General features: G+C 47.9%; 1 long non-coding RNA gene across 1 annotated transcript; it reads right to left on the reverse strand.

The window, feature by feature from the left end:
• Positions 1-13,775: 13,775 nt before the first annotated feature.
• LOC105886008 (uncharacterized) lies at positions 13,776-15,248 on the reverse strand. Its single transcript, XR_012915910.1, has 3 exons — positions 15,091-15,248; positions 14,760-14,925; positions 13,776-14,281 (listed from the first exon to the last, which is right to left on the reverse strand). It is a non-coding gene; the product is annotated as an uncharacterized LOC105886008 (long non-coding RNA).
• Between the last annotated feature and the right edge of the window lie 11,521 nt (positions 15,249-26,769).

Genomic DNA, 26,769 nt, shown 5'->3' on the forward strand with positions numbered 1-26,769 from the left:
TGCCTTCATGGAGGCTACATCACTGAGCCTACTGATGAAAGAAATGGGGCCCTGCGAGGTGGCCCATGCCTGCAATCCCAGCACTCTGGGAGGCCGAGGCGGAAGGACCGCCCAAGGTCAGCAAGTCAAAACCAGCCTGAGCAAGAGAGAGACTCCGTCTAAAAAATAGAAAGAAATTAATTGGCCAACTAATATATACAGAAAAAATCAGTGGGACACGGTGGTGCATGCCTGCAGTCCCAGCCACTCCGGAGGCTGAGGCAGAAGGATCCCTCGGGCCCAGGAGTTTGAGGTCGCTGCGAGCCAGGGCGACGCCACGGCACTCACTCTAGCCTGGGCAACAAAGCGAGACTCTGTCTCAAAAAAAGAAAGAAAAGAAAGAAAGGAAAGAAAGAAGAGAGAGAGACAGAGAGAGAGAGAGAGAGAGAGCGAGCGAGCAGGGACATGGTTTTGTCAGATTGTTATCCTTCTCTATACCTGAGGAGTGCCACCTGAGGTGACCTGTGTGTTTCTCCTATAGTGTATACCAATTTTACAACAATAATGTAGTCCTTTTAGTCAAAAAAGTAAACTATCTAATGTATATTTTGTGCAAGTAACATGTCAAAATACGCTGAGTGATTAACAACAGCAGTGTTCAATTTGAGAACAAAAACTATATCATAGCTCACAAGCCATAGGAACACAGGTGGCGGGCCAGGTGTGGCCCACTGGTCACAGTGTGCGGCTCTCAACACACCAAACAGAAGACAAAGGATGTCCGAGTGAATTCGCAAAGCGAACTAAACAAATACCGCGCGTGAGGACTGCACGCTGCCGACCGCTGGTGTACGTAGGTTCAAGTGAAAGGCGGGACGGGAGTTGCAGAGGCCTGTGCGTGTGCGTGTGACCTGCTGGGCGCTTGGCTTCCCCAGCTCCTGCTTGTCCTCGCCGCCCCTCCCTTTCTCTGCTGAGGAAGATGATTCCTGTCACTTCGCACCCTGGGAAGTGTCGCTGTGGCCCACACAGACACAGCGTGGCCCTGGCGGGCTACAGGATCGGGCGTGGCTCTTCAGCTCCAGGCTGCCGGGCCCTGTCCTCGCCTGCCTGGCGTGGCTCTCTCTGTCCCTGTGCTGACGGCGCCAGGGCTGGAGCACGAGAGGGAACGGGCTGCTGCCTTCCCACATTCCCGTCTAGCAAAGAAATAACCCAAACACAGCCAAAGGGAGGAGGTGGCGAATTCTGCTCTCCACGTGAAAACCTTCTGTTTTTTGACAGAACTGTAGATCACCAAACACTTGGGGCCGAGCGGGAGCGAGAGTTGATTCCATAGTCGATCCTTCGTCCCCACTGTCACTATGTCTCCCGAGATGTAGCCCGATGGCCCCAGATCCAGTCCTTAGGGTTCACCCCATTGTTCAGGTTGGCCCTTCTGCCTTCTGCCCCGGGAGGACACTGGCAGGGGGGACCGGGAGGGTTGAAGGAGGGGCGGGGGCGTCGCACACAGGCGCCAGGCCCTGACCCCGTCAGCCCCTCCGCCCCCAGCACCTGGCGCCTCCCAGGAGCCTGCTGCCCGCAGGTCCCCACCTCGGCCTTCTGGTCTACAGGGCGGCCGTTACTGCCACCGCTCCAGCCACCAGGGCTCCCCAGTCAGCGGCAGCCCGCCCTGTGGCTGATGCCTCTTGGACCCCTTCCTGTCACTTTCGCGGGGCCTCGGGTGGGGGAGGTGGAGGTAAGTTCCTGTTCTGTTGTTTCTCTATTTTCAAAGGTAACCACTCATCCACACAGAAAAGCAGATAGACACGTCTAGCACAACGCGAAACTAACAAAGTCATTTGTAAGTGCACAGCCACACACAGGCAATGCGTTAGTCTCCTGTTGCCGCTCTAACAAATTACCACAGCACACCTGTGGTTTAAAATGACACCGTTTATTCTGTCACTGTGCTCAAAGTCAGAAGTGTGAGACCCGCCACCCTGGGTGACAGGCAAGGCGTGGGCAGGGTGGCGCTCCCTTCTGGAGCTCTGAGGAACAGCTGGCTCCTTGCCACTCCTGTGCCAGGGCCTGTCCTGCATCTGCTGGGCCAGCAGTTTAGCGTCTTCTCATGTCGCTCTGCCTCTGCTTCCGCCACCTCACTGCCTTCGCCAAGCTGCCTCCCTGTCACAAGCGCCCTCGTGCTGCCTGGGACCCGCCCGGACCATGCAGGGCCGCCTTTCTGTGTCAGGATCCTGAAGTTAATCACATCTGCAAAGGCTCTTCTGCCACCTAAGTTAACCTGTCCACATGTCCCTTCTCCCCCCTTCTCCTCCCTCCTCCTTTCTCTTCCCTCCCTCCTCCTCTCCTTCCTTCCCTCCCTTTCCCCCTCCTTCCCTCCCTCCTTCCCTTCCTCCCTCCTTGCCTACCTATTCCTCTCCTTCCTTTCCTCTTCCATTCCTCCCTCCTCCTGTCTTTCCTTCCCTCCCTTCTTCCTCCTTTCCTTTCTTCCCTCCCTCCCTCCCTCCTTTTCCTTTCTCCATCTCTCCCTTTTCCTTTTGCTTTATTCGAAGAAACAAGATTATGCTCATCGCATAGTTTTCAAATCTGTTTCTTAGCGATATTGGGGACTTTTTCCTTACTTATTCTTCAACATAGTGTTGAGTCACTGTATGATTCCGATTATGAGGATAGAAAGTGGGTTCGTGGACATAGTCTCTACATGTGGTTTTAGGATCTTTCCTTTCGGTCCCAGTTGTCATCTGAGTTACAACGTTCATTGGGTGCACTTTGCACTTAAATCTTTGTACACATTTCTGCTCATTTGCTTGGGATAAATTCCTTATTGTGGAAAACACTCTAAGCCAAAGATTGCAGTGGAATTTTGGCTTCTATATAACATTTACTCCTAACTGCTGGCTAGCTGACATCATTTACCTTTTTGGCAGCGTGATTTCTTCCAGGAGCTCCATTGGAAGCTATCTGCAATCTTAGCAAGCCAATTTCTCACAAATTAGGAATGGTCTAATACATCCTGCTTGTCATATATCTTGTGTATTTATACATACACAAATATGCATCGTACATTTTCCTTAACGTCCACAGAAATGGAACCACTTGCATACAAACTGTTCTGCAACTGAGGCTTTTACTAAGAAAAGTATTTTGAGCAGCTTTCTTTGCAAGGACATCTCCCCCACTTTCTCTCTCATTCTCTCTGTCTCCATGTGCGTGTGTCTGTCTCTTTCTCTCATTCTCTGTCTCATGCTCATCTCTGCCTCATTAATGGAAACCCGGCATGTGAATGGTAAGAGCATTGTGCCAAGGACATACTGTGAACAGGGCATTGCCCTCCCCTCAGGGGCCTGCCTGTGGCGGCTCCAGGTGCTGTCCCTCCAGAATGTGGCCTGGAAAGAAGCCATGTATATCCTGACAGATTTATACAAGGAGATGCTAAAATACACACCGTTCTGTAACGTTTACCCCAGTAACGGATCTTTCTTCCTCAGTGCATGCACACGCCCACGTGGACACCTGTGTGTGTGTATAGGGGTGTGTGTGTGTATAGGGGTGTGTGTGTGTATAGGGGTGTGTGTGTGTATAGGGGTGTGTGTGTATAGGGGTGTGTGTTCAGGGGTGTGTGTATAGGGATCTGTGTTTGTGTATATGGGTGTGTGTGTGTGTGTGTGGCCTCGTCTCAGATCTGGAGCGCTACAGCAGCCTCACTGTGGCTGTCCTGTTTCACTGCCCCCCTATGGGCAGGGACCTTGGAAAGCAGAGCTTGGTAATCTCATTTGTGCACAGATCTCTTTAACATCTAGTGAAGCCTACACACACCTTTCCAGAAAAGACATTTTCAAATGCAAAAAACAGAATGCCCAGGATTACAGTTACTTTGAAATACAGTCATCCAAACAAACACTGTTAACATCTGTGGCCCCGTCGTTTATAGCACCCTTTCTCAACAGCCTGGTCTTCCTGCTCCTTCTGGTCCCACCTCCTGGGCAGTCATGACAACTGTTCACCCTTTCAAACTGCGTTAACTCCCTCCCTACTCCTCCCACCTTACTGAGTTCAATTGTCCCGGAAGTTCTTATTCTGTTGGGATTTCCCACAAGAGGCCTGGGGCTGGCATGCAGTGCTCTTTTGCAGAATGTGCTGATTCTGGTTCAGGACAAGGCGACTTCCCTGCTGTGGCTTTGCTGGCACCTCTGCATCTCTTACCCTGAGAGACAGAGTCAGTGTTCCCATCCCTGGGACTCCAGAGGGAGCCACGACTTCAACTCATTAATGAATGTCCATTTCCTTCACAAAGTTATTCTCCAGAATGCACCCTATCAAGGACTGGTGGGCTCAGTGGCCCGACGTCCCTGGCCTGTAGAAGGAGCCATAGTCCACTTCGGTGCCAGCCAAGGTGGCCTGCCATCTGTAACACAGGCTTCAATTTCCCTCTTATTCAGGGAGTCCTGTGACCTTGCATGCTCCAGTGGCCAACCTTGGGCCTGTGTTCCCAAAATTATCCCCCCAAACCGCATACCTTCCATGACACTCACTCGCCCCACTCTCAGGTTCCTGCCCGGGTGCCAGCTAAACTCGCCCTTCAAAACAATTTGCTTAGGGAGGGAATCAAGATGGCGGACGAGAAACACCGCCAGAGAGAGTGTCTCTGCAGAAAAGACAGATTCTAGCAGAAATTAGGAGAAAGAAGCAAGAAGATGAGCATACAGCAGACGAGGGTCGCAAGGAGGGGTACCTTAGATCACGGGAGACTCCACGGGAGGAGGTTGCGGAGAAGAACTGGAAGCTGAGACCGCCGGAGCATCCCGGAGACCAGCGGGAAGGGTAGGTAGATCGGTCACCTTTCCTCTCCCCTGCATCTGGGACTGCCGGTGGGCTCCCCAGTGGGTGGAGAGCCCTGCTGACACCAGCCCAGAGACGGCCACCGCCAGCGAGCGCTAAGCCTGTAGCAGATGAGGCACCAGGCTCCCAAATCCTTCGGGGCACCTCTGTGTGCATAGACCCAAGCCGGGCGGCAGGCGCCATATTGCCTCATTCTCCCCTCCGCCGACCCTACCCGCAGCTACCCAGAGAGACAATATAGCCACCAGCTGGAGGCACCTCCAGGGAATGGGACCTTCCCTTTTGGGGCCCTACAGCTGTCTAAGGGGAACTCAGACTATGAGCTCCCTACCTGCCAGCCCTCCGAGGTTGTGCTGGAACGGTGATCCTAGGAGAACGGGGCAGACTCTGAGGCTGAGAGACATAGACTCAGCTTGGTTTCCCCATGGGTGAATTGGAGCTGGCACTCCTCTCCCTGGTGGGGATATAGTTTGAGCTCTGGGGCCCAGAGGTCAGACCTGCAGACTAGATCTCGTGGACCCAGGTCTCGCATTGCCCGGGGCACAGAAGGGGTATACGTGAACAGCCTACTGAGGTGTGTGTGCCGTCAGGGGCAGATCAGCATCCTAGAGGGCAACCCTCATCCCAAAGGGAGGCCATGAGCCCAGCCCAGGTGGCTTTCCTGCCCAGGGAACCTCCCCAATGGCATCACAATCAGGGGAGGTCTGGTGGCATGGGGTCTGGCCTGCTGGCAGAGACCCAGGAGTAGCTGCGGAGTTGGGGAGGGTGGAAAGAAGCAAGGCCCGCTCCTGACTGCGGGTCTCAGACAGCCCCACCCCCACACACAGGTTTTCTGATTGAGAGGGGCCATTCCAGCCCCTTCCTGACAGCTTTTCCTGGAAGCAGAGAACAGAACTTTGACCCATGCTAACAGCATTGGTGGTGCCTGAGGGCAGGCTTACCCAACCCAGCTCCACCCAGACTCTTTCCTAGACCAGCCCTCACTGAGGGGGAGAAAAGGACACACCTGGAAATCCCAGGGCCCCACCAACCACCTGAGGCACTAGAGTGCCTCTCTACAAGAACAAGAGCTGATAACAGGACACAAAAACAACAGCGTAGCCTGTTCCTCCAAGCAATCACCATCTACTGACAGGGAGGACATCCTGCACAGCTTTTTCATGGCACCTACTGACTCATTATACAGGGAGTGGTCGAATCTCACCCACAGACACCACCTACCGGCTCAGAAACTAAGCAAAGTATGTGAATACCCAAACAAAAACCTAAAGGAAAGAAAAAACAACTGATCAACATGGGAAGAAATCAGCAAAAGAACTCAGGAAATATGAAGAACCAAACGGAAAACACACCCCCAAAGAGGAGCACCAGCCCCTTAGAAACAGACACCAACCAAAATCATGCAACCAAAATGACAGAAGAGGAATTTCATATGTGGATCATAAGACCACTCACCGATCTGTAAGAACAACTCAATAACCAACACAAAGAAACCACAAAAAGCCTCCAGGACCTAGAACAAAAGTTCACTAAAGAAATAGACACTATGAAGAAAAGTTTAACCAAACTCCTGGAAATGAAGAATCAATTCAGGGAACTACAAAATACAGTGGAAAGTCTCAAGAACAGGGTAGATCAAAAAGAAGAAAGAATCTCAGAGATTGAAGATAACACCCTCCAATTAAATAAATCAATCACAGAGATAGAGCAGAGAAACAAGAGAAAAGAGCAATGCCTACAAGAGATGTGGGATTATGTGAAGAAACCTAATGTGAGGGTCATAGGGTTATCAGAAGGGCAAGAAGACAACACTCAATGGTTGGACAAGCTATTTGAAGATATAGTAGAGGAAAATTTCCTAGGCCTTGCTCAAAATCTTGATATACAAGTTCAAGAAGCTCAGAGGACCCCTGGGAGATTCAATGCAAACAGGAAAACGTCACGATGTGCAGTCATCAGACTGACCAAAATATCAACTAAAGAGGCCCTTCTAAGAGCTCTAAGATGAAAGAAGCAAGTAACATACAAGGGAAAGCCAATTTGAATAACACCAGACTTCTCTAATGAGACTTTACAAGCAAGGAGAGACTGGGGCCCCATTTTCATTCTTCTGAAACAAATCAATGCCCAGCCTAGAATCTTATTCCATGAAAAACTAAGCTTCATATATGAAGGAGAAATAAAGACATTCTCAGACAAGCAAAGTCTCAGAGAGTTCACCGAGTCAAGAACAGCCCTTCAAGAAGTACTAAAAACAGTGTTACCCACGGAACACCATAAGAAAAACTCACGAATATAAAAACAACCAAAACCCAAAGATTAAAGGCCAGATAATACAATGGCTCAAGAGAGAAATCATAGCAACAACATCCAACCCAACAGAATGAACAATAATCTACCTTACCTATCAGTTCTTTCAATAAATGTGAATGGCTTAAACTCTCCACTCAAGAGACATAAGCTGGCTGAATGGATAAGAAAATATAGGCCAAGTATATGCTGTCTTCAGGAAACACATCTAACCTGCAAGGATGCATATAGACTAAAAGTAAAAGGGTGGAGATCTGTATTCCAAGCAAGTGGAAGCCAAAAGAAGGCTGGTGTGACAGGTCTAATTTCAGACGATTTAGTTTTTAAACCAACAAACGTAGTGAAAGACAAAGAGTGTCATTACATAATGGTGAAGGGCACAGTTCAACAAGAAGAGATAATAATTTTAAATATATATGCACCCAACTTAGGTGCACCCAGATTCATAAAGCAAACCTTACTGGAGCTAAGCAAATGGATTAATAGCAACTCCATAATCACCAGAGATTTCAACACCCCAGTGATGGCACAAGACAGATCCTCCAAACAGAAAATTAATAAAGAAATAATGGACTTAAACCAAACTCTAGAACAATTGGGTCTGACTGCCATTTACAGGACATTCTACCCCAAATCCACTGATTATACGTTCTTCTCATCAGCTAACGGGACATTCTCTAAGATTGACCATATCCTAGGACACAAAGTAAACCTCAAGAAATTTAAAAAAATAGAAATCATACCATATATCTTCTCAGATTACAGGGGAATAAAAGTAGATATCAACGCTAACAGAAACTCACATTTCTACACAAAAACGTGGAAATTAAACAACCTACTACTAAATGATTATTTCATAAATGAAGAAATCTGGATGGAAATAAAAAAATTCTATGAACAAAATAACAATGGAGAGACAAGTTATCAAATCCTCTGGGACACAGCTTAAGCAGTTCTGAGAGGAAAGTTTATCTCCATAAATGCCTATAACCAAAAGTCAAAAAGATCACAAATAGACAATCTAACGAAATGACTCAAAGAGCTGGAAAAAGAAGAACAGAGCAACCCCAAACCTGGCAGAAGAAGTGAAATCAACAAGATCAAATCAGAACTAAATGAAATTGAAAACAGGGAAGCTATTCAGGAGATTAACAAAACAAAAAGTTGGTTCTTTGAAAAAATAAAATTGACACGCCATTGGCTAAGCTAACAAAAAGCAGAAAAGAGAAATCTCTAATAAGCTCCATCAGAAACAAAAAAGGAGATATCACAACTGATACCAAAGGGATACAAGATATAATTTATGAATACCACAAAAATCTTTATGCACACAAACTGGAAAATGTGGAGGAAATGGACAAATTTCTACAAACACACAGCCTCCCTAGGCTCAACCAGGAAGAAACAGATTTCCTGAACAGACAAATCTCAAGAGCTGAAATAGAAACAGCAATTAAAAATCTCCCTAAAATGAAAAGTCTCGGGCCAGATGATTTCACACCCGAATGTTACCACACTTACAAAGAAGAACTAGTACCTATCTTGCAGAAACTATTCCACAACATTGAGAAGAACGGAAACCTCCCCGACACCTTTTAGGAAGCTAATATTACTCTGATACCAAAACCAGGAAAGGATGCAACAAAAAAAGAAAACTACAGACCAATATCCCTAATGAATATAGATGCAAAAATTTTCAACAAAATCTTAGCTAACCGAATCCAGACGCTTATCAAAAAAATAATCCATCACGACCAAGTGGGCTTCATCCCAGGGATGCAGGAATGATTCAACATATGTAAATCTATAAATGCAATTCACCACATAAACAGAAGCAAAAACAAAGACCACATGATTCTTTCAATAGATGCAGAAAAAGCTTTTGACAAAATTCAACACCCTTTCATGATACGAACACTTAAGAAAATAGGCATAGAAGGGACATACCTAAAAATGATACAAGCCATATATGACAGACCCATAGCCAACATCATACTGAATGGGGAAAAATTGAAATCATTCCCACTTAGAACTGGAACCAGCCCAGGCTGCCTACTATCTCCACTTCTGTTCAACATAGTGCTGGAAGTCTTGGCTACAGCAATCAGACAGGAAAATGGAATCAAAAGTATCCAAATAGGGGCAGAAGAGATCAAACTTTCACTGTTTGCTGATGATATGATATTATATCTAGAAAACCCCAAAGATTCAACCAAGAAACTCCTGGAACTGATCAATGAATTTAGTAAAGTCTCAGGATACAAAATCAATACACAGAAATCAGAGGCATTCGTATACGCCAACAACAATCTAATTGAGAACCAAATCAAAAACTCAATTCCCTTCACAATAGCAACAAAGAAATTAAAGTACCTAGGAATTTACTTAACCAAGGACGTAAAAGACCTCTACAGGGAGAAGTATGAAACACTGAGGAAGGAAATAGCAGAGGATGTAAACAGATGGAAATCCATACCATGCTCGTGGATCGGCAGACTCAATATCATCAAAATGTCTATACTACCCAAACTGATCTACAGAGTCAATGCAATACCTATTAAAATCCCATCAACATTCATCACAGATATAGAAAAAATAATTTTACACTTCATATGGAAGCAAAGAAGGCCCCGAATATCAAAAGCAATTCTAGGCAACAAAAACAAAATGGGAGGTATTAATATGCCAGATATCAAACTATACTACAAAGCTGTAGTAATTAAATCAATCTGGTATTGGGACAAAAATAGGAATATTGATCAGTGGAATAGATCTGAGAATCCTGATATAAAACCATCCTCATATAGTCATCTAATCTTTGACAAAGCAGACAAAAACATACACTGGGGAAAAGAATCCCTTTTCAATAAATGGTGCTGGGAAAACTGGATAGCCACCTGTAGAAGGCTAAAGCAGGACCCACACCTTTCACCTCTTACAAAAATCAACTCACGCTGGATAACAGACTTAAACCTAAGGTATGAAACTATTAGAATTCTAGAGGAAATTGTTGGAAACACTCTCCTAGACATCGGCCTAGGCAAAGAGTTTATGAAGAAGTCCCCAAAGGCAATCACAGCAGCCACAAAAATAAATAAATGGGACCTGATCAAATTTAAAAGCTTCTGCATAGCCAAAGAAACAGTCATGAAAGTAAATAGATGACCTACAGAATGGGAGAAAATTTTTGCATCCTACGCATCTGCTAAGGGGCTGATAACTAGAATATACTTAGAACTCATGAAAATCAGCAAGAAAAAAATCAAATAACCCTATTAAAAATTGGGCAAAGAACTTGAACAGAAACTTTTCTAAAGAAGACAGAAGAATGGCCAACAAACATATGAAAAAATGCTCAACATCTCTAATCATCAGGGAAATGCAAAACAAAACCACAATGAGATATCACTTAACTCCAGTGAGAATGGCCTTTATCAAAAAGTCTCCAAACGGGCCGGGCGCGGTGGCTTACGCCTGTAATCCTAGCACTCTGGGAGGCCGAGGCGGGCGGATTGCTCAAGGTCAGTAGTTCGAAACCACCCTGAGCAAGAGCGAGACCCTGTCTCTACTATAAAAATAGAAACAAATTAATTGGCCAACTAATATATATATAGAAAAAATTAGGCGGGCATGGTGGTGCATGCCTGTAGTCCCAGCTTCTCGGGAGGCTGAGGCACTAGGATTGCTTGAGCCCAGGAGTTTGAGGTTGCTGTGAGATAGGCTGACGCCATGGCACTCACTCTAGCCTGGGCAACAAAGCCAGACTCTGTCTCAATAAAAAAAAAAAAAAAAAGTCTCCAAACAACAAATGCTGGCGTGGATGTGGAGAGAGAAGAACACTCCTACACTGCTAGTGGGACTGCAAACTAGTTCAACCACTGTGGAAAGCAATATGGAGATACCTTAAAGCGATACAAGTGGATCTACCATTTGATCCAGCAATCCCATTGCTGGGAATCTACCCAAAAGATCCAAGGACACTCTACAAAAAAGACACCTGCACTCGAATGTTTATAGCAGCACAATTCATTATTGCAAGGCTGTGGAAACAGCCCAAGTGCCCATCAATCCAAGAATCGATTAATAAAATGTGGTATATGTATACCATGGAGTACTATTCAGCTCTAAGAAACAACGGTGATATAGCACATCTTATATTTTCCTGGTTAGAGCTGGAACCCATACTACTAAGTGAAGTATCCCAAAAATGGAAAAACAAGCACCACATATATTCACCAGCAAAGTGGTATTAACTGAGCAGCACCTAAGTGGACACATAGGTACTACAGTAATAGGGTATTGGGCAGGGGGGAGGGGGGAGGGGGTTTGGTGTATACATACATAATGAGTGAGATGTGCACCATCTGGGGGATGGTCATGCTGGAAACTCAGACTTGTGGGAGGAGGGGGGGAAAGGGCGTTTATTGAAACCTTACAATTTGTACCCCCATAATATGCCGAAATTAAAAAAAAAAAAATTCTGAGGGTTATCTGGCCAAAAAAAAAAAAAAAATGCTATAAATTTGGCATGTGCTAGGAATGTTCTGGCCATTAGAATAGGATTTCTGATATCGGCCTGGATATGGAATGTGACCTTGGCATTCAATTCAATGCACGCACCTGACAGTGGCCTTCCCTGCTCCCATTTCTCTTTTGAAGAAATTTACCTTCCTTCCTCCCTTCCTTGTTTTTGCTGCACAGGCTGAACTTGAGCTCTTGGGCTCAAGCGATCCTCCTGCCTCAGCCTCCTGAGTAGCTGCGACTACAGGTGCCACCGTCCCATTTCTAACACTTGGACTCCTCCTTTAGGTTTAGTTAGGACAATCTGCCCTCAAAGAACTTCTCCTTTCCATATGTGGCTTCATCTCCCCATCTTCTGCTCTCCTGTAGCATGTGTTTGTACCTGACTCACATGCTTGTTTCTCCAGTCTTCATTTGTCACTTAAAAATCTGTCTCCCCTTCCACAGTGGGTCTTCCTTGAGGAGAAGCATGGGAGCTTCTCCGCTGTGCCCTGCCCGGACCCAGGGGAGTGTTTCGCACATAGTAGATGCTCCAAAAATGTCTTTCCTCTGTACAGCTCTTCTCCTCTTCCTATAAGGACACAAGTCGCCTGGCATCAGAGCCCACCTTAATGACCTCTTTTTAAGTTGATTACGTCTTTACAGACCCAATTTCCAAATAAGGTCTCATGAGATATGTAGACAGGAAGGAGAGGAAAGTGATGGCAAGAGGCTCTCTGCACTCTGGATGTGTCTGCCATGTGGAGCCATCAGGTGGGCAGTTGGGTGTACAACTCTGGGGTAGAGGCCAGAATCTCAAGAAGCTTACAGAAAGGGAGAAAACCACGCCTCACTCAACTGCCAGTCTGCCTGGCAATTAATTTTATTCCATGTGCATTAGTTGAACTAAGGCATTCGGTTAATGTGCCAACTGGAATCCCAAAAATCTAACAAGAGTCAACCCTTGTAACAGTTTGATTCTCAGTGTGGTGATAAAATTCAGTTTAGTCCTACTGTTCTCAATAAAAGGGACTGGGACACTCTGAAGAAATGGTTGATTCCAGGTCTAGGGCAGAGAAAATAGAAGAATGGGTCTTGTGGTAGCACAAGGTAAGGAGTGCTCAGAAAGGAATGTAGCCATGTTGAAAGAATAGCAGAGCCAGGCTGGGGGTGGTGGCTCAGTTCGTGAGGCCAAGGTGAGAGGATTGACTGCTTGAGGCCAGGAGTTGAAGACCAGGCTGAGCAAGGGTGAGACCCCATCCTTCAAAGAAATACAAAAATTGGCCAAGGGTGATGGCACACACGTGTAGTCCCAGCTACTCAGGAGGCTGAGGCAGGCAGATGGCTCGAGCCCAGGAATTGAGGTTGCAGTGAGGTATGATCACACCATTGTCCCTGGGCGATGGAGCAGAAAAAAAAGGTGAGATCATGGATTGGTTTCTTGACTAGAAAAAGGAAGGGTATTAATAGGGAAAATCATGAAATTCAAATAAGAGCTGCAATTGTATTGTATCAATGTTAACTTCCAGGTTTTGTGAATAGTACCATGGTTATGTAAGACCATAACATGAGGAGTAGCTGGATTAGGGTATAGAAGAATTCTCAGTATTATTTTGCAATTTTTGTAAGTCCAAAATTACTCATTTTTTTTTTTAAAGGTAAAAATCAAGATCAGCCTCGACTCTCAAGTGAAAATTCTAGGTTGAGTTGTTAAAACCTTGCAATTGGCTGGCCTACCAAAGTCAACCTCAATGGCATGAGGGCAGATAGGATGTAGCTGGAAATAGAACCTTCCACCCGGGAGGTTGGAACCGGCACCCGGGAATATAAGGCTTTGGACTATGAGGACTCCTCACCTGGGTCAGTCAATCCACAAACGTCCATACTGCCCTGGGTTTCTCACCTGGTGGGTTCTTCATCTGATTGGGGTGACAGTGATTAGGAGTGGAGATTAGCTCAAAGGCAAGCTGCAGAGGTATTAACAATGATGACAGAGACCAGAAGGAAGCTTTCACTTGAGGAGGGGAAGAGGCAGAGATGAGAAAGTACACGGCATTCAGGAAAGCCAGAACTGGGGCCAGGGCTCTCTCTGGGCATGCCACCATACCTAGCGGAAAATGAGTATTTTCCCACCCAGAAATGACATTCCAAAGTACTGCTTTCCAAACATTTATGCATATGTACGTAGGTGTCTTTTGAAAAGAAAATGGGTCAGATACTTACAGACACACACACACACTTCAGAACATAATGGCATACATATTATACATTCTTTTGCACCCATTTCCCCTCTGAACATACAGTGAGGATTTCCTGTCATTAGAATGTTTTCAAAGAATTCATTGTAAACAGTTGAAAATATGTTCTGTCATGTGGAATTAGGAAATTTACTTAAGCATCCATATTGATCCACATATTACTGGTCTCCGATTTCTCTTACCCCTAGTATCAATCACACTGCTTGTGATCATCACTGCCCAGGCGCTTGGATCACACTGTCTGATTTGTCCCCTAGAATTGATTCCAAAAGGTGGGAGATTGGGTTGGAAGACTACTATGTATTCATTGCTCTTGATAGTCACTAACAAGTACATTTCTCTGTTTGTATCTCTGTATGTGCCACCCTGTTTTGCCAAGTAAAAAAGTAATAGTCTTTAACCTGAAAACAGAAAAAGAAAAATCATTAGTAATCCCAGTATTCAGATGTATCTTGTTTTGTATCTTCCCAGGTGCGGGCCTTTGAGTGCTGCCAGAAAGCCTGCCTGACCCACCACAGGTCACAAGCTGACAGAGGAGCAGGAGTGTGAGGAAGGTTGGACTATCACCACGACCTCCCCATTCTCCACCCTTCACAGGGCACCAAGGAGAAGCCTCAGGCCACTGTGCCCGACACCTGTCCTGCTTACTCCTGCCCCCATAGTCCCACGTCTTTAGCCTCATCTCCCTGCCACGCACAGGCATGTCATGTCAGCTCTTGGAACGTCCATCTCCTCCCCATGGCAAGGCCTTTATTCTCCTGGTCCCTTTGCTTCAAAGGTTCTCCCTGTCAAGCCCTGTAGAGGTTTCTTCCCAGCCTTCAACTCTCAGCTTAAATAACCCCTCCTCCAAGGGGCCTTCCCTTACAGTGAAGTTCCTACCATGCTCTATGGCTTCAGCTAGTTCCTTTCTTTCTGGCATTTGTCACTACTTGACATTAACGCACGTGTCCTTTATCTGTTTCTTAGTCTCCCTCCTGGAACTCCGTGAGGACAAGGATCTTGTCTGGCATTTTCGTCGCTTATTCCTCAACATTTCGCAAAGGACCTGGAACACAGGCATTCGTTTCTCTTTTGAAAAATGAACGAGTGAACACAGCAAAGCCCCTACTATTACTAATTCCCAGAGCTCTGGCCCCTCACGTCATACCCAGAGCCCCGCCCCTCCTCACACAGCCCGCCTCAGTTTCCCCCTGCTCCCGGTAAACAGGACCTCGGATTCCTTCCTGGCGGCTCTCCGACAGCTGTGGCCGTTCCACGCCTGGCTCTCCCCTGGCAGCACCGTCAGCCACTACTTCGGAACCGGGAAAGCGCTACCACAAGGGCGGGAGGTGCCGGGTCCCGCCCTGGTCTAGGGCAGGCCAGGACGCCCCCTGCAGGACACACAGTCTGGCCATAGTCAGGACCGGATGTGGCCGCGCGGACCCAGAGAGGCCCTGGCCCTCCCTCCGCGTCCTCTCTAGGACGGCAGGAGGCTCGGCATCTCGGTGGTAGCCGGGGAAGCCCATGGAGCCTGGTGCTGCCTGTGAGGGCTAAGAGGTGGCGGCCCAGCCCGGGGTCCCCCCTCCTGGTCTTTGGTTCCCTAAGCCAAGGACGCCCCGCCAAGGGAAAAGGGAAAGTTCCAAAGCCCGGATGCCGCACTGTGTTGCCTTCAACTTCTTCTTTAAACAAATTAACTTTATAGTTAAAAACCTGCGAAGAGTGTGAATGAGCACAGATGTGTTAGGTTAGTAAGTGTGAAATGTCCGATTTCCTTGAGTACTAACTCTGATGGCTATTTCTGACCTTTCACTTTGACACTTCGTGGTTTATTTTTATTGTGCAGGTACATCCTCGGTCTTTCAAACGCATGGTCTGGCTTGTGATTATCTTTCAAATGATATTTTTAGAGCAATGTTTGTGAAACCATGGATAAATGAAAAATTCGTGTTAGTTTCGAATATGAGTTCTGGCGGGGAACCAATGCAGCGCAGACAGCTCAAAATATCAACGAAGTGTTAGGGAAGGACGTGGCTAATGAACACACAGTACATGGATAGTTTCAGAACTTCCATTCTGGTGATTTTAATCTTAAAATTGCGCCACGAGGGTGACCTGAGACCAAGGTGGATAATGATGAGCTGAGGGCTGCGGTGGAAGCAAATCCATCTCAAGCTACACGTGAATGAGCAGCAAGGTGTGATGTTACTATGCCAGCAATATTGGACCAAGTGAAACAAATCGGCCAGGGAAAGAAGCTGGATAGCTGGGTACCCTATGAGTTAAACACGCATCAAGAGAAATTGTCCTGAAGCTTGCCTTTCTTTGCTGTCACAACATAAAGGCTAACAGTTCTGTAACTGAGTTCTGTTGGGGAACCAATGTAGCACAGACAGCTCAAAATGTCAACGAAGTGTTTGGGAAGGATATGGCTAATGAACATGTTATATTCGAGATTCGCAGGGCCGCAGGACAGAGAGACAGAGTCACTGAGGCTGTAATTATCAAAAGGAGTTTTGTTGTCTAGCTCGAGCTAGGGTCCGAGCCCCCAGAGTGCCAGCACAGTGGCCTCTTCTTCGGGCAGGGACCTCCCTTTGTATGCTAGTGACCCTTTTATAGGTAAATTGTTTATACACTGATCATGCATCCACCCCCACAGTGATTCTTACTTCATCCTGCCCCTGATTGGCACTAACCTGTTCCAGGTCCTAGATGAGGGACTCTGGTTTCTGCGTTCTTTGTCTTTTTCCTCTACATCCCATGATGTACTCATAATGCCTTGCGGTTAGCAAACAAGCAGCAAACAGAAGCTGGAAGGTGTCCATTGTCCTTATAGCCCAGTATCTTACATTCCCCCCTTTCTCTGGTTCTTACGAGCATTCTTGCTCGTATCCAGGGTCTTGTATCTCTTCTATTCCTAAGCTGTTTTCTTTGACACTCACCCTTTGGTATTGCTGCTGCAATACCATTAACTGCACAGTATTTATTCGTTTCTTTATGAAAGTGACTAACCTGTTCAGAATACATGGCCCAAAGGTGAGGATGAGCATGAGCACTATTATTGGTCCCGACAAGGTAGATAGCAGGGTAGTTAACCATGGGGAACTGTTGAAGCATGACTCAAACCATCCTTATTGTTGCTCGTGCTTTCGTTTTCATCGGGCAAGTCCCTCCCTGACCTTTGCTATGAACTCTCTAACTACCCCAGTATGGTCTGCATAGTAGCAGCATTCTTCTCCTAGGGCCACACATAGCCCCCCCACACCCCCCGGTGGAGGAATACTAAGTCCAGCCCTCTCCGGTTTTGCAGCACTACTTCAGACAGTGAAGTTAGGGATTTTTCTAAATGGTAGATGGACTCCTCAATTCTGGCTATGTCTTCGTCTACGGTGGCCCCTAAGCTATTGAACCCCCTATGCTGCACTGCCAAGGATGAGATACCTGTCCCTGCTCCTATTGCCCCCAGGCCAAAAAGAGTAGCTAAGGTTATTGCTGTGGAAGGCTCCCCTTTTTTTTTTTACAATTAAGTTGGAGTCCTTTCCTCCTCTGGTCCAAGCAGCATAGATGGTGTCTTCTTGATGATAGATGACCTTAGGGAACACTAGTCCCATAATGCAGTATTCTTCAGACTCATTGAAGACTGATAGGCTTAGGCAGGGGGTTAGGCCTGTCTTTGAACAGATCCACCACCCGTTGAGTGCGGGGACCAGCCATTTTGTTCCACTGGTCCGGTCTATGGTAGGGTGAAGCTAGGCACAAACTGCGTGTGGCTAGCGGACACCTTTCCTATGCAGGTTCCATTTCCGGTGACTGTCGGAAGAGTGAGTCTCAGTCTTTTGTGGTCCCATTTGCAAGACTTGGGAATTTCTTCTCCTGACTGGCTAAAAGGAGTAGCTACTCCCACTGCTTCACAGAAAGGAGGTCTGATGTCATAACATAACCAGCACGCCTCGGTGAGGGCTGGTTCAGTATGGTTTAAAGTCTCATGTGCCGCTGTCAGCATGTTCCATAGGGAGTCCTCTGTTCCTTCTGCTTCAGGGGTGTTCTGACCTCTAGGGATGGCCTGCCTTACAGTTTCTGCCCCGCCGAGTTGTGGAGATGAGACAGTTGGTTGTGGGGTTGGTCTGTTCTGCTTTTTCCTTTTTACCTGAACCTCTGGGTTAGGCCCTACAGCACCTGTGAGGGGAGCCACTTTGAGTTTGATTTGTATTATGGAGCAGAGATATGGCCTTTGATAGAGGCATATTCCCCAGGACAACCCTGCCATCCATTTTTTATCTTTCTTTCCCTCTTCTGTAAATTTTACCTGTATCAGGTTATAGTCTCTGGCATACCTGTCTCTAGTATAAGGTTGGACATAGGACATTTTAATGAAAAGAGGTTGTACCTGACATTTGCACTCCCCGTCATTTGTGGTCACACACCACCATTTGGCACAATAATAACCTCCAGTACCCCCACACTGACGGTTATCCTGAGGGGGCCGGAATCCCGGACAGGCGTAAAACCCATCCCGGCTAAGAGAGGTCCGTTCCACGCCTTCCCTCCATGGTCCAGTTACCCAAGAATTGGGGATTGGGGCAGCAGCGGGGCCTCCAGAGGATATCGCTACTGTCTGTGCTGGCTTTTCTAGGGGACTGACGTTTTCTACGTTGAAATATAAATCTGGCCACCAAGTATTTAGTGGCTCTGCCCTTGAGGTGCTATTGTATACCTCATGGGTTTCTAAGTTCAGTATTTCCCATGTAAGTTTATATGGCAGATGCGGGTTCTCATTATTAATTACAACTGCAAAACTTTGGTCCAAGAGCAGGATATCCATAATGCACTTGCATATGAAACATGGAACAATACCAAACCCCATCTTTGCAGCTTAGTCCCAATCTTTGGGGTAACTAGTCCCAGTCTGAGTCCTAGAAGGGCAATCAGCAGTTCTGCCAGAATCTGAGTCAATAGTCTCATTTACTCCGCAGACGCCACACGGGTCAGCCTGGTCTTTAGTGGATTTGTGAGGTCTGCTGTCCCCTCCACTCGTCCTGCCATTGCTTCTGCTCATCCTCACCAGCCGGTCTCACGTGGGAGTGGTGGATCCAGGTTGCTACCCCGTCAACCTTAAGAGCAGTGGGGATAACAAGAATAATTTGAAAGGGTCCTTTCCATTTAGGCTCTAGGGTTTTACTGTTATGCCGTTTTATCCACAGCCAATCCCCTGGCTGATGATGGTGATACAAGTGTTTAATATCTCGCTCCCTGGCCCAGTTGTCTGGTAGATCGCCTGGAGGGCTGGCCACACTTGGCTGTGAACACATTGCAGAGCTTGCACAGCCTGCAGCACCTCTCTAGGGTGTTCCGGGAGAGCCTCGGGGGTCACCCTAGGGATTACAGGTGGAGGGGTACCATACAGAATCTCAAAGGGGGTTAGGCCCAAATGGTAAGGGGTGTTCCGGGCTCGGAACAGGGTGAAGGGAATGAGGGTCACCCAGTCCCCGCCAGTCTCTAGGACCAATTCAGTTAAGGTCTCCTTTAGGGTTCTGTTCATTCTTTCTACCTGCCTGAGCTCTGGGGATTATATGCACAATGTAACTTCCAATCCGCCCCCAGTGCTCGGGCTAGCCCTTGACTGACCTGACTTGTGAAGGCTGGCCCATTGTCAGACCCTATGCTCTCCGGCAGCCCGTACCTGGGAATTATTTTTTCCAATATTTTCTTTGCTACTATTAAGGCAGCCTCTCCTTTAGTAGGAAAAGCTTCCACCCACTCTGAGAAAGTGTCTACCATGACCAAGAAATACCTGTACCCATATTTTCCGGGTCTTACCTCTGTAAAGTCTATTTCCCAAAATAATTCTGGTTGCCTTCCCTGCTCCCTGGTACTTGCATGGGTCGCTCTGATCCTCCCCGGCTGCATGACCTGACAGACACGGCAGTTCCGGACAATGTCTTCTGCGATCTTTCCTGTGACTTGAATCTGATTTGTGCAGTGTCCAGCAACTGTTGCATCTTCCTTTATCCCAGATGCGTCGTCTGGTGCAAGTGTCCCAGTAGGTGGTTCCCCAAGGTTTCAGGAACTACTAGGCAGTGGTCTCCATCTTGGAGCCAACCATCCTTACTCTGTGTTGCCTGCAGTTTGTCTTTGGCCCAGTTTATATTCGTGCTGGAATAATCCGGTTGGTGGGGGGGCATCTTTCCCATCCCAGGAGGTGGCAAGCTCAAATATAGAACATCTGTTAGTGCTGGTTCCTCTGCAGCCCTTTTTGCCTCAGCGTCTGCAGCCCGGTTGCCCTGGACTTCAAAAGAATCCCCTTTCTGGTGTCCCGGAATGTGGACTACTGCCACTGCTTTTGGAAGCACAATGGCTTCTAGCAGCTGAAGTACTTCAGGCTTATATTTGATTTCTCTACCCTCCACCGTGATGAAACCTCTCTCTTTATAGAGAGCCCCATGCAAGTGTACTGTCCCAAAGGCATAGCGACTGTCGGTGTATACCGTCAGCCTCTTTCCTTGGGCCCCGTGGAGGGCTTCTGTCAATGCCACCAGTTCCGCCTTCTGGGCTGATGTCCCCTGTGGGAGGCGTGATGCCAGAGAAGATTACCTGGCTCATTCACTATAACCGCCCCCGCATACCTGTGTCTGTCCCGGACAAAGCTGCTCCTATCGGTGAACCAGGTCAGGTCGCTGTTTGGAAGAGGGTGATCTTTTAGGTCTTTCCTGGCCATCTAGGTCTCGGCCAGGATCTCGAGGCAACTATGTTCAGGTGTTTCTGGCTCAGGATCCGGCAGGAGCGTGGCCAGGTTAAGGATGGCAGGAGCCCGGAACTCAATGCAAGGAGTGTCCAACAGAAGCCCCTGGTAGTGAGTCAGCCTCGCATTTGTAATCCATCGTCCTGGCGGCTGCTTCAGGATCCCCTCTATGGTGCGAGGCATGGTAATCTGCAAATGCTGACCCAGGGTGAGCTTATTGGCGTCTTTGACCAGTAAGGCAGCAGCCGCGATGATTCACAGGCTAGCTGGCCACCCTGCCGTTACCGGATCTAGCTTTTTTGACAGGTACGCCACTGGGTGCCTCCAAGATCCTAGCGCCTGCGTGAGTACCCCCTTGGTTATCCCCTTCTTCTCATCTACAAACAGGTGGAACTCTTTTGTGGGATCAGGGAGTGCCAGGGCTGGGGCCTCTAACATAGCTGTTCTCAAGGCTCGAAAGGCACCCTCCATCTGCACTGTCCATTTCTACGTTTGCCCTGCCTTGCACCCTTCACACAAGGGTTGAGGCTTCTCTGCGAACCCCGGAATCCAGAGGCAGCAGTACCCCACTGACTCCAGGAACTCCCGCACTTTCCCACATGAGGTCGGCGTGGGTATCCCAAGCACAGTCTGTTTCATTGCTTCTGTTAGCTGTTGGAGACTAAGACCCTCCACATTCCAACAACTTGTCCTGACTTGTCCTGACTTGTCCTATGCAAGGAAAATAACCTAAGATGAAAATAGCACCCAGCCCTCCAGCTATAGTTCTGAGAAGAATGCATTCCATGACGTGCTTGCTCCAGGGCATGCTACCTGCAATTGTTCCCAACCCCCTGCCAGGTTGGGGTTGAGTGATCCATCACAAACATCTTTTGGTGCCATTGAGATGCTGATCGGGGCTGATTAGCCCACACCCAAGCCTCATCATCCCCCCCATTCTATTTTTCTGTTTCTACTTCCTTGTTTTCTGTATATAAAACCTACTAAAAATCCAAGTAAAGTAGACCTTGACAACCATTCGCTTGGTCTCCTTTCTTTCTCTCGCCCATCTCTTTCAGGCACGGTCCCCCTCGCCCCCGCGAGTAACAGAAGGTCCCGTGGGTCGGGACAGTTAGCCACCTTTGGCCTCCCTTAATTTTATATCCTAAATAGGTGACTTCATCCTTGCAAATCTGGGCCTTCTTGGCACTAGCCCTGTAGCCCATATCCCCTAACACTCTGAGTAAGTCTTTGGTGCTCTCTAGGCAGGTCTGAAGGGTTGGAGAAGCTAATAGTAAATCATCTACATACTGCAGCAGGGTCACCTCTGGGTGGTTGGCACGGTACTCACCCAGGTCTTCATGAAGGGCCTCGTTGAACAAGGTGGGTGAGTTCTTAAACTCGCAAGTTCTTAAACTGGGGCAGTCTTGTCCAAGGCAGCTGCCCTTGGATCACCCCTCTTCATCCTGCCACTCAAAGGCAAATATATCTTGGCTGTGCGGGGCCATGGCTAGGCTGAAAAAGGCATCCTTTAAATCTAGGGCAGTGTACCAAATCTACGTTGGAGGAAGGGAGCTTAGTAGGGTGTAGGGGTTTGGAACTGTAGGGTGGATGTCTAGGACACATGTGTTGACCTCCCTGATGTCCTGCACAGACCAATAATTCTTTCCACCCGGTTCTTCACTGGCAATAAAGGAGTATTTCAGGCTGACTGGCACCTCCAGAGAATCTTGGCATCTAGGAGCCTTCGAATGTGGGGCGTTATTCCCACTCATTCCCATTCCTGGGGCATGAGGTACTGTCTAACTCGGGCTGGCTCAGCCCCTGGTTTTAACTCAATATATAGAGATGGCCAATGCTTTGCCCACCCTGCACCCCCCGTTTCAGCCCAGGCTTTGGGAAATTCACGGAGCCAGTGCTCTATTTCCTTTCCCTGGCCCCTCACAGGCTGGTATAGTCTATACTCATCCGCCTGTGCCAAGGTCAAGATTTGAGTGACACGGGGGCTGCTAATAAGGTTGCCTTTATCATCAGTTATTATTATTCCTTCTTCTTCAAATTAAATATGGGCTCTTAATTTTGTGAGTATGTCTCTCCCTAATAATGGGGTGGGGCACTCTGGAATGACCATGAAGGCATGACACACTTGTCCCGAACTTAAGTCCAACTTTTGCCGTGTAGTCCATTGGTAGGGCTTGGTTCCAGTTGCCCACTGCACCCAGCTAGTCTTGTTAGACAGTTTTCCCATGGTCTCAGTAAACACCGAATGTTCTGCCCCCATGTCTACCAGGAAATTGACTGGGCTCCCCTCCACTAGTAAAGTTACCTGGGCTTGGGGAGCGGAACCGAAACCCATTCCCCCTAATCATCCTCTATTTGCCCCAGCACCATAACCTTCTCAGAGGATTCAGTTCTACATCCCCCCTTCCTCTTGGGGCAGTTCCTAGCCCAGTGTCCATGCTCCTTGCAATTGACGCACTGATCCTTGCCTAGCCTCTCTCTCCTGGGTCTCTCCCAGCCTCTTGCCCCTAGCTGACCTCCTCCCGTAGCTATGAGTAGGATCTTGGCCATTTCTTTGTTCACCCTGCGTGCCTCCCCTGCCTGAAACTTTCTATCTTCCAATCTTAGTCTCTCTAACTTCTCTTCAGGCATTTCCCTGTTATTATATACTTTTTCTGCCACTTCTAGCAAGTCCTGTAGAGTTTTCTCGCACAGCCTATCTATCCTTTGCACCTTTCGCCTAGTGACTAGGGCTGCCTGATTTACAAAGGCCATCATGACAGCCGCTTTACTCTCTTCTACAGTGGGATCAATCGGAGTATACTGCCGAAAGGCTTCCATAATTCTCTCTAGGTAAGCTGCCGGACTTTCCTCAGGCCCCTGACGGACATCTCCTACCTTAGCCAAATCTGTCAGCTTCCGTGCTGCTGCTTGGAGACCGGCCATCAGAGTCTGGCGGTAGACCCGGAGACGCCCCCTACCTTCAGCCTCATTGTGATCCCAGGGCAGCCGTTCAAGAGGAAAGGTCTGGTCGACGACTCGGGGGTTGATGGTGGGTATACCGTCCTCTCCTGGAACCAGCTTCTGTGCTTCCGCTTGGATTCTCTCTCTCTTCAATTATAAAAAGTACCTTGAGCAACTGTTGGCAATCATCCCAAGTGGGCTGGTGTGTAAAAAGGACCGAATCTAAAAGGTTAATTAAATCTCTCAGATTTTCAGAAAAATTTGCATTTTGGGATTTCCAATTGTAGAGGTCACTGGTGGAGAAGGGCCAGTACTGGTATGTCTGTTCCCCATCTGCTCTAGGGGGTCCCGCCACTCTCAGGGGGAGCACACTCACGGGCTCTGGATCTGGAGCCCATCCAGTCCGCTGCCTAGTCCCGTAAGCTGGTCTCCCTGTCAGCGGTTCCATTGCGGCATAGGCACCGCAGGGGTGAAGCGCCGCTGCCACCAGGGGGGCGGGGTCGAGCGCCGCTGCCCAGAAATCATAGGGCGGGGGCACGTTTCACTCCAACTCTGTTAAATCTGGGTACAGATTTCAGTCTGGGAACACAGGGGAGGTGCCACCAGAGGGCGGCCCTGTGGGCCGTGAGTCCTGCATCTCGCCCTTCTTCACCCCTTTAGCAGCCAAAATCTTGGCCTTTTCCTTAGGGGCAGGCAGGAGGGTCTTTAGCCAGGGTGGTGGGTCCTGGACCAAACCCTGCCAGACCACAATGTAAGGAATTTGGTTGGGATGATCATGGCGGCCAAACACCACCCCTTTTACATTTTCAATGAGGGAGGCATCAAAGGAGCCCTCCTTGGGCCATCCCACCCCAAACGTAGGCCACTCCCCCTCACAAACAGTGATAAACTTTCTTTTTTTAAGCTCTAAGGACAGGTCCTGTGCCCTCGCCCGCACAGTGTTAAGGTGACTCACGAGTATAGACCATGGCATTTTCAGGGTTTGCCCCATTCCTGAAAAGAAGAAGTCCTAGACACAGGACAAACTCACTCGCTCAATCGCACAGGTGACAGGACTCGAGAGATGAGGAATAAATAACAAAACGAGTAAACGGACGAATAAACAATGACCCACCTATTCCAGAATCTCTCCCCGGTCCCCTTCTGACCGAGCCTCCAGCTCCAAGGTCAGCCGTGGGGATTCCAAGGAGGCCAGCAGACGTCTCCGTCTGGCCTCCACTGGTGACCCACCAGCGCGCCCGCCTAGGTCCTAATGCCGGTCCACTAGTCCAGGGCTCCAATCTATACACTCCTTCCCTGGCTCTGCATCCTATCCAGCGGTCTGTGAGTATCCTGGACGAACCCCCACATATTATATTTGAGATTCGAAGGACCGCAGGACAGAGAGACAGAGTCACTGAGGCTGTAATTATAAAAAGGAGTTTTATTGTCTAGCTCAAGCTAGGGTCCGAGTCCCCAGAGTGCCAGCACAGTGGCCTCTTCTTTGGGCAGGGCCCCCCCTCTGTGTACTAGTGACCCTTTTATAGCTAAGTTGTTTACATACTCATCATGCATCCGCCCCCACAGTGATTCTTACTTCATCCTGCCCCTGATAGGCTCTAACCTGTTCCAGGTTGTAGCTGAGAGACTTCAGTTTCCGCGTTCTTTGTCTTTTTCCTCCGCATCCCATAATGTACTCATAATGCCTTGTGGTTAGCAAGCAAGCAGTAAACAGAAGCTGGAAGGTGTCCATTGTCCTTATATCCCAGTATCTTACAAACACACAGTACATCGATAGTTTCAGAAGTTCCATTCTGGTGATTTTAATCTGAAAATTGCGCCACGAGGGTGACCTGAGACCAAGGTGGATAATGATGAGCTGAGGGCTGTAGTGGAAGCAAATCCATCTCAAGCTGCATGTGAATGAGCAGCAAGGTGTGATGTTACTATGCCAACAATATTGGACCAAGTGAAACAAATCGACAGGGTAAAGAAGCTGGATAGCTGGGTACCCTATGAGTTAAACAAGCATCAAGAGAAATTGTCTTGAAGCTTGCCTTTCTTTGCTGTTTTCATGGCCCATTTACAGGACGGAGGATGAACACAGAATACAAAACACAAATGCAGAATACAAAGAAAAATGTGGACACACGTACAAACGGTTGATTCGAGTAATAATACACCGGGTCAGTTTTATTTTTATACTCTAAAAGATTAAAGTTAGTTCCTCGTACCTAACCAACCACCCAGGCGTGGCAGTGATAGCCATAAATTCTGGAATGTGTAGCTTTAGGGAAGCAGATATAACTTGACTCTGAATTTCAAGGTGGTTGCTCTAGGTACTAGGCATAGATAAAGGACAGAGATTAGCAAGGATGAGCAAGGTGAGCCACAGGGGGCATTTCTCATCCCTAGCTTCTCTTAGACACCCCTAAAATCCTTGGCTGAACCCCAGCAGCTGTGCTGGCTTAGGTCTCTCTTCTCTTGAGGGGTCGTACCAGTCATTGACTAACCAGCTATCTTATGGGGGGTTTATTGTGTGGCCTCCAGACCCCCAATGCCACGAGGTGGGGCCGCTCTTGCTACTTGCAACTCAGGTCCTTTGTTATGCCTCTAGGCAACACCTTTGTTTATCACAGGGAGCATGTCCGGAACACAGTACTTTCAAACACTCTGGGCAGAACACGAACATTACTCACTAACTTTAATTCTTAAACTAGGAAAATATATGTCAGTCCCCTACAGCTGTCACAGCATAAAGGCTGTTTCTACACCGTATTGTTACGCGTGATGAAAAATGGATTCTTTTTGACAATTACAGGCATTCCCCATAATGGTTGGATACAAAGGAAGTTGAGAAACACAGTCCAAAACCCATTTTTTCATGAAAAACAGCTAACGCTGTCTGTTTGGTGGCCCAGCTCTAACTACTTATGTCTGTGCCCCATCTTAGTGCCATTTTCTCTTGGCTGTCTTGTCAACCTCACCAGTATCAACATTTGGGCTGGATGTTCTTGGTGGGGACCGTCCTGTGCACTGTAGGATCTTTAGCCTCATTCATGGACTCTTCCCACTAGATGACCCTCACACCTCTCCACCCCCAGTTGTCTCATAATTTAAAACTCACAGGCCGGGCACAGTGGCTCTTATTTGTAATTCCAGGACTTTGGGAGGCTTAGGGGGGAGGATGGCTTGAGGCCAGGTGTTCAAGGCTAGCCTGGGTGACATAGGGATACCCAGTCTCTACAAAAA

The sequence above is a fragment of the Microcebus murinus genome, chromosome X (assembly GCF_040939455.1).
Source record: "Microcebus murinus isolate Inina chromosome X, M.murinus_Inina_mat1.0, whole genome shotgun sequence".
In the NCBI taxonomy this organism is placed as follows: domain Eukaryota; kingdom Metazoa; phylum Chordata; class Mammalia; order Primates; family Cheirogaleidae; genus Microcebus; species Microcebus murinus.